This window comes from Mya arenaria, chromosome 5 (assembly GCF_026914265.1).
Source record: "Mya arenaria isolate MELC-2E11 chromosome 5, ASM2691426v1".
Taxonomy (NCBI): domain Eukaryota; kingdom Metazoa; phylum Mollusca; class Bivalvia; order Myida; family Myidae; genus Mya; species Mya arenaria.
The window spans coordinates 56438607-56446874 of NC_069126.1; the positions used below are offsets into that span (position 1 = coordinate 56438607).

Consider the following 8268-nt stretch of genomic DNA (forward strand, 5'->3'; position numbering starts at 1 on the left):
ACCTAATAAGGTACGTATGCCATAATATCTAATACGAATTAAAAAAAGAACAGGTTTGCGAAACAGACAATTTTCCGCTTTATTTTTAGTGCAAGTGTGTGATCAGCGGTACCATAATGTTTCTGAAAACCCGCATGCTTTTCACATTTTGAATGTGTTTGATTCCAAAAAGTAATTTAAACTTTTAAATATAAATAAAATTCATAGATTTTTAAACAGGTAAGATAGCTCTTATCTTTCTACCACTGGTGGTACATAACCTTGCATCTTGTAATCGGTTAAATCTTAGTTAACTAATTGAGCCCATCATGTTATATTCTCTATTTAAAGTAAAATGTGTAACTAACTGTGTTTGCTAACTAAAACGATAAAATATAAGAAAAAGATATAAATATAATTGCTGTTGATTATATTATCTAAATAAACTTGCAAAGTTATTTTTTTTAAAACAATCATCCTAGAGCTTAGAGATTAAACAAGGTCATTTTATTTTTTTCATCACCAGCTCGAACATGGCCGGGTTATTTCGGAGAACGCTTGTCAAGCTGAGCGAACACAATTTAAAAGGTGTCCCTTATGAGGTTCCAGAAAATTGGGTGAAATCAACTGCAGGAATGACGATTAAGTCTACAATGCACCATTACATCGTAAGTGATTGTATTCATCCATGCCTTACGTAGGTGGGTGGGGAATAGTCAGAATTATTTTGTATCTGAACAGGTCATCTTATCAACTAATGTCGCATTATTGGTGTGTCAGTAATGTCACAATACCCATGTGTAATAAGGATGTTAACATGCAGTGCTCAAAAGATGAATAATTTAATGGACATGCCGCACTATCATTGTAACTAAGTAGCTACAATAATGAGCGATCAGGGATACTTTTTTATTATTTTGACATTTCATGTGTATCCCTGTAACGCTACAACTCTCTACCATTTAACACTGGACGAAAGAATATATAGTAATATTATGCATCGATGTTGATTAATAATGATATAATTGTTACAAATGTACCTAACAGTGATCTTAACTGGGTTGGATTTGTCGTTAGAGTCGTTATTTTCACATAAATATACTCTGGGTCACGAAATGAGCGTAGCAGTCCACCATTTTATATACATGTTGATTTTTATCGAATAAATTTGTACCCATCCGTCAATGATGGTTAACCCTGTGCGCAGTCACAGTTATCCTCCCTCTTCTATGTATTGTGCAGAGCAACGCAACAGTGTTCAAAAATGGTGATACCTAATCATCATCATCATCATCATCATCATCATCACGAACATCATCATCATGAACTTCTCCCAACTTGACCCATCAAACACGTTAGCGTTCAGCGCATTGAAATGGTTGCATTTTAATAGTGTTATTTAACCGAGCCTATTAACGACCAAAATATTCGAAATCCTCTACCCCGTTTCATACATGTACACAACCTGTCAGATTTGTCCTAGATTTACAGATTAATGGATACAATCGATGCATGTAAGTGCATTATGGTATCTGAACATGTTTTTTTGGCATAATGACATAAATAAATGTGTGTTTGATAGTAGGCAATGATATTTTCGTAGAAATTTGAATTTATAACAAAGATAATTTAAAAATTGTGGCCGCGAGGATCCTCTGCGCAAGGCCCGTTTGCTACTTTTTGCTGGGATGGTGGACGTCACCAGTCTGCCATAGTCTAAAAATTGTCAAAAGACTGGTTGACGGCCATTTAGGTGGACTATGTAACTAAGGTACAGAGAGTGAGAGACCACTAAATAAATTCTCTCTATATATTTGATAGTGTAGTTCACAGACACCAGCATTTACAAATGACCTTAACTATTCACTTACACCACAATTCACTAGTGACCCTGACCATTAAAGTAAACCTTAAGTGCTTTTTCTGTCCATTTTGGGGAAAAGACAAATTGGGAAAATTTAGGACAAAAATTTACAGATATGGGAAAAAGTTCAGGCCTTTTTTTGTCAATTTGGGACAAAGAATTTGCAAAAAGAGTTTTATAAGTCGAGTAATAATTGGCAATATAAGGAAGAAAAATCCTCAACAAAATCATCATTTTGGGCAACATTTTTCTGTGAAATTAATGTACAGAACCTTGAATGTCACCCATAAGTGCATTAATAAATTGTAAATGAACGAAGTATTCCCGCGCTGAAACCCCAGCTAAGGGGCAGGGTGTAAGTCAAGTAGCCAGACTTTTATTGACAGCAATTTCACCTCATTTGGATTTTTTTTCTTGAAATTGGGAAAAAACCATACATATTTGACATTTATTAATTAATAGAAATGGCTTGACCGAGTATGTCCGATGATCGATTATGATTTTAAACTTATTTTCCATCCCTACATGTCCCATATACTGATTTCAGTAATGTGCAATAAATCTGTTTACTAAGCTGACAAATTTTCTTTCATTGTTTCAGCTTTTGCCTCTCCACTTCTTCAACCATTTTTGGCGGAGGGTGTGCGGCTCTCTGGTGCTTTAAGATGTGGACCTACAAGGACCCTGAGTATGTGCAGCCACAATTCTTAAATTGTTTATAAATTGAGCAGTGGCTTTTCTGTTAATACATGTGAACACTACCGGCGGTAGGTAAAATATACCGCGTTTGAGACCCTTCTAACGCCATACCGCTTTCCGGCTAAACTGATATTGAAAGCTCTCTTAAAAATATCAAAATTATATGAAATTGGCCTTAACTTTCCTTTTAAAAACATCGAAATTCTATCAACCATGCTAAAATACCATATTAATCTGCCACTTAAAAGAACATGGCGCAATAAACAACTTGTCAAATCTCTTCACACTTCAGCAGAGATCGTTGCCAAGTTACCAGTTCGGTACAAAAGACCACTAATCAGCATTCTTTTTTAATTGGCATCCTAATAATCAGCATTTTTGTAAACATCAAAGACATTATAAAACTGTCAAAACATTAAAGAAAACAACATTTCAAAGGTGTTATTAATTATCTACAGTGTATAAAATTTAATGACATTTTGGCGGGAAATTTGACATGCAGTTGTCTGCACTTACACTCTGACCTGTTTTGGCCGTCTGATTTACATTGTTCCCATCATTGTTTTTGGCTGAAAATTAAAGGAATTAGAAATTCTACCGCTTTTGTCCCCAAACTACCACTTTTGAGACCTAAATCTACCTCTCTGTCATTGCCAAAGGTTCACATGTCTGCTGTTATCTTGTAGGAATAGCCCTTGACTGAGTTGAACTCAGTTGTGATGCAGTGTTAGTATTCATAAAGCATCTTAAAGCTGCACTCTCACAGATATACCATTTTACAATTATTATCCCCCGCCTATGAAATAGGGAGGGGGATATTGAAATGGCGTTGTCCGTCGGTCCGTCCGTCACCTGCGTTTTCTCAGTAACTTAAACTAGCTGGTAGAATTTCATGAAACTTAAAATGAATATGAACCACTATACTGGAATGATGCCCGTCCAAAAAAAAAAATTGATTGGTCAATTGTACTTGGAGTTATTGCCCTTGATTTTTTGAAAAATGCACATTCACAGCCATTTCTCAGTCACTAGCTGGAAGAATTTCATGAAACTTAAAATAAATATGAATTACTATACTGGGATGATGCCTGTTCATATTTTTTTTTGGATTGGTCAGTTGTACTTGGAGTTATTGCCCTTGATTTTTTGAAAAACTCATTTACAGCCATTTCTCAGCAACTAGTTGGTAGAAATTCTTGAAACTTGAAATAAATATGAACCAACATACTGCGATGTCATGCCTGTTTATTTATATTTTGGATTGTGTAATTTCTTTATGAGTTATTTGCCCTTGATTTATTAAAAGATCCATGTTTGCAGCCTTTTCTATGCAACTAGCTGGTAGAATTTCATGACACTTGGAATAAATAAGAACCAACATACTGTGATGATGCCTGTCTATTTTTCTTTTGGATTGGTCAATTTTCCTTAGAGTTATTGCCCTTAATTTATTAAAAAATCATTGTTTGCAGCCGTTTCTCAGTAACTAGCTGCTAGAATTTAATGAAACTTGAATGTTATATGAACCAACATCCTGCAATGAACTTCTTCGGTGAATTTCTACGGCTACATTTTTATCTCAACTATTGAGTACTATTTTGCAATGATTGATGTTTCCGAGTAAGCAGTTTCGGAAATGACAGTTTTATTTAATCATCCCTCTGATTTATTTCGTTAAATTTTTTTATCATAAAGTAGTCCCGGTTGATTAATGTTTTATTGCTTAAACCGTTACAAATGCTTTGAGAAAAATGCATAAAACATCAATTTTTGAACTTAAATATAAAAACCTGTGATCTGATTTTTTGTCTGCAGTCTAATATAACTGTTTTCCATGCATTTTCGCAATAATTGGCTTGTTCCAAGTAAAAATATAAATGTTATCAAAACGTTTCATCTGTAAGAGCGCAGCTTTAAGTAATTTCCTAAATTAAGTCACTTTTCATTTTTTTAAGTACATGTTTCTATCTTGTTGTATGTTGATTAAATTATTTATAAATATTGCTTGTTAGACAAATATTCTAACCGTAATTATGAATATGGTGTTTTTTTATTTTTTAGATGGAGGTACATGCTACCCGCTGAACAATGCAAGAACCAACAGGTTTTTATTTAGTTACTGTTTGTAAACATTAATCAGCGTTTCCTTCGGTATTTTGAAGTTGTTGCCATTGATTGACTGTTGCCAATTTGAAGAAAATGGTGACAACTAAGAGTTATCTTTGTGTAACAGGTTTCAAGATGCTCAAACTACATAAAAGACTTTAACCTGTAAAATGCTTTCCATTAGTTTATAGTAATTTATTAGTAAAATTAAAAGGGAATTTCACTGTTATAAACTGAGGAAATATTAATTTGATATTTTTCACTGTAAATTTTAACATAGAAGCCCAAATCAAATTTTGGGGTGCACAGGAATTGGACACAATTTCAACAACAACATTACCGAATATATTTGTTCATTGCATCATCAGCAAACAATGACAAGGTTCAACTAGTCTTAAGTATTTTGCATACAGAGCTTCAGTAAAGAGCTCAAGTTTGTCAATAATAAGGGACCAAGGACCCCCAGCTGTTATAATCCTTGAGAAAACCTTGTAAATCATCCAAGAACAAACATGTTGAACTTTTTAATCAAATTTTTCATCACAAAAAAAATATTTGGAAAGTTTTGCTTGGAGGTACTTGATTTATCATGTGATTTAAAAACTACTATATTTTACTAACATTATCAGAAACAGTATCACACAATGTAAATGCTATGTAAATCCAGAATTTGAGCAAGCCCAGAAAGTATTTTACCAAAGCAGGTCTTAGAGGGTTTGATAATATTTATATAGTACAATTGAAAAAAACATGTACATATTGTAAAGTACTAAAACAATTTAAAAAAGTAGTTCCTTTTCATTTCAGTTTCCTGAGCAGAAATGGCCAGAGACCAGACCGGAAATTTAAGAACTGTTGACCACAGGAACATTGTATAGTTTAATGGGAAAAAAAACTATGTTTTAGCTGAATGATACCCTGATCTTGTAAACATCGGTGTAAGATTATTTAAATATCAATATTTTGTTTTAAGATCAAACTAAGAAAAGTCTTAACAAACTGAAACTCTAATTTTGACCTATATGTATACCTTGTGATTTGATATTTGTATATTTACATCAGGAATTTTTTTGTGTTTGTGTGAATAAAATTTATGAACGAAAAAGAGTTTGTTTAAAAACATGTATAGGGATATTATATTGGGATGTTATAAACTTTTTACAATTTCGAAAGGATATTAGTCTGGATTCCATCTATAGAACCATAATGATCAGTTCAACTTTATCTCTAGAGCCCACTTGTGATCAGTTTAACTCGATCTCAGTGCTGGCTTGTGATCAGTTGAACTCCATCTCTAGAGCCCATTTGTGATCAGATTAACTCCATCTCTAGTGCTGACTTGTGATCAGTTCAACTCCATCTCTAGTGTTGATTTGTGATCAGTTCAATTCCATCTCAAAAGTGCACTTGAGATTAGTTCAACTCCAACCTAGAGCCCACTTGTGATCAGTTCAACTCTATCTCTTGAACCCGCTTGTGATCAGTTCAACTCCATCTCTAGAGCCCACTAGTGATCAGTTCAACTCCATCTCTAGAGCCCACTTGTGATCAATTTAACTCCATCTCTAGAGCCAACTTGTGATCAGTTAAACTCCATCTCCAGAGCTCACTTGTGATCAGTTAAACTCCATGTCTAGAGCACACTTGTGATCAGTTCAACTCCATCTCTAGAGCCTACTTGTGATCAGTTCAATTCCATTTCTAGAGCCCACTTGTGATTAGTTCAACTCCATCTCCAGAGCTCACTTGTGATAAGTTCAACGCCATCTCTAGACCCCACTTAGGATCATCTCAACTCCATCTCTAGAGCCCACTTGTGATAAGTTCAACTTCATCTCTAGAGCTCACTTGTGATAAGTTCAACTCCATCTCTAGAGCCAACTTGTGATCAGTTCAACTCCATATAAAGAGCCCACTTGTGATGAGTTCAACTCCATCTCTAGAGCCCATTTGTGAGAAGTACAACTCCATCACTTGAGCCCTCTTGTGATCAGTTCAACTCCATCTTGAGAGTCCATTTGTGATAAATTCAACTCCATTTATAAAGCCCACTTGTGATCGGTTTAACTCCATAAACATAGAGCCCACTTGTGAACTATTCAACTCAGTCTCGTGAGCCCACTTGTGATAAATTTAACTCCATATATAAAGCCCACTTGTGATAAATTTAACTCCATATCTAGAGCCTATTTGTGATCAGTTCAACTCCATATATAAAGCCCACTTGTTATCAGTTTATATCCATCTGTAGAGCCCACTAGTGATCAGTTCAACTCCATCTGTAGAGCCCACTTGTAATCAGTTCAACTCCATCTCTAGAGCCCACTTGTAATCAGTTCAACTCCATCTCTAGAGCCCACTTGTGATCAGTTCAACTCCAGTCATAGGGCACACTTGTGATCAGTTCATCTCCCAACTTTTACAGACCACTTTAGGTCAGTTAATCTCCATATATAAATAGAATAGAGCCCACTTGTTAAACTCCATCTCTAGAGCCAACTTGTGATCAGTTGTCCTACAACTCCTTCTGTAGAGCCCACTTGGTGTCCTACAACTCCGTCTGTAGAGTCCGCTTGTTGTCCTAGAACTCCATCTGTAGAGCCCACTTGTCCTAGAACTCCATTTGTAGAGCCCACTTGTTATCCTACAACTCCATCTGTAGAGTCCACTTGTTGTCCTAGAACTCCATCTGTAGAGCCCACTTGTTATCCTACAACTCCATTGTAGGGCCCACTTTGTATCTTACAACTCCATCTGTATAGCTCACTTTTCCTACAACTTATCTGTAGAGCCCACTTGTTATCCTACAACTCCATCTGTAGAGACCACTTGTTATACTGCAACTTCATCTGTAGAGCCCACTTGTTATCCTACAACTCCATCTCTAGTGCCCACTTCTGCTACAATTTCATCTGTAAAGCCCACTTGTCATCATACAACTCAATCTCTATTGCCTACTTATCCTACACCTCCATCTGTAAAGCCCATTTGTTAAACTACAATTCCATTTGTAGAGCCCACTTGGTATCCTACAACTCCATCTGTAGGGCCCACTTTGTATCCTTCAATTCCATCCGTAGAGCCCACTTGTCCTACAACTTATCTGAAGAGCCCACTTGTTATCCTACAACTCCATTTGTAGAGCCCCCTTGTTATACTACAACTCCATCTGTAGTGCCCACTTATTATCCTACAACTCATCTTTAGAGCCCACTTGTTATACTACAACTCCATCTGTTGAGCTTGGTATCCTACAACTCCATCTGTAGAGCCAACTTGTTATCCTACAACGCCATCTGTAGAGCCCACTTGTTATCCTACAACTCCATCTCTAGAGCCCACGTGTTATCCTACAACTCCCTCTGTAGAGCCCACTTGTTAAACTACAACTCCATCTGTAGAGCCCACTTGGTATCCTACAACTCCATCTGTAGAGCCCACTTGTTATACTACAACTCCATCTGTAGAGCCCACTTGTTAAACTATAACTCCATCTGTAGAGCCCACTTGTTATCCTACAACTCCATTTGTAGAGCCCCCTTGTTATACTACAACTCCATCTGTAGTGCCCACTTATTATCCTACAACTCATCTTTAGAGCCCACTTGTTATACTACAAC

The 8268-nt window shown here is 36.0% G+C and overlaps 1 long non-coding RNA gene across 1 annotated transcript; it reads left to right on the forward strand.

The window, feature by feature from the left end:
• Positions 1-413: 413 nt before the first annotated feature.
• On the forward strand, positions 414-5753 carry LOC128233879 (uncharacterized). The gene is made up of 4 exons (XR_008260803.1): positions 414-647; positions 2445-2531; positions 4604-4646; positions 5456-5753. It is a non-coding gene; the product is annotated as an uncharacterized LOC128233879 (long non-coding RNA).
• Positions 5754-8268: the final 2515 nt, after the last annotated feature.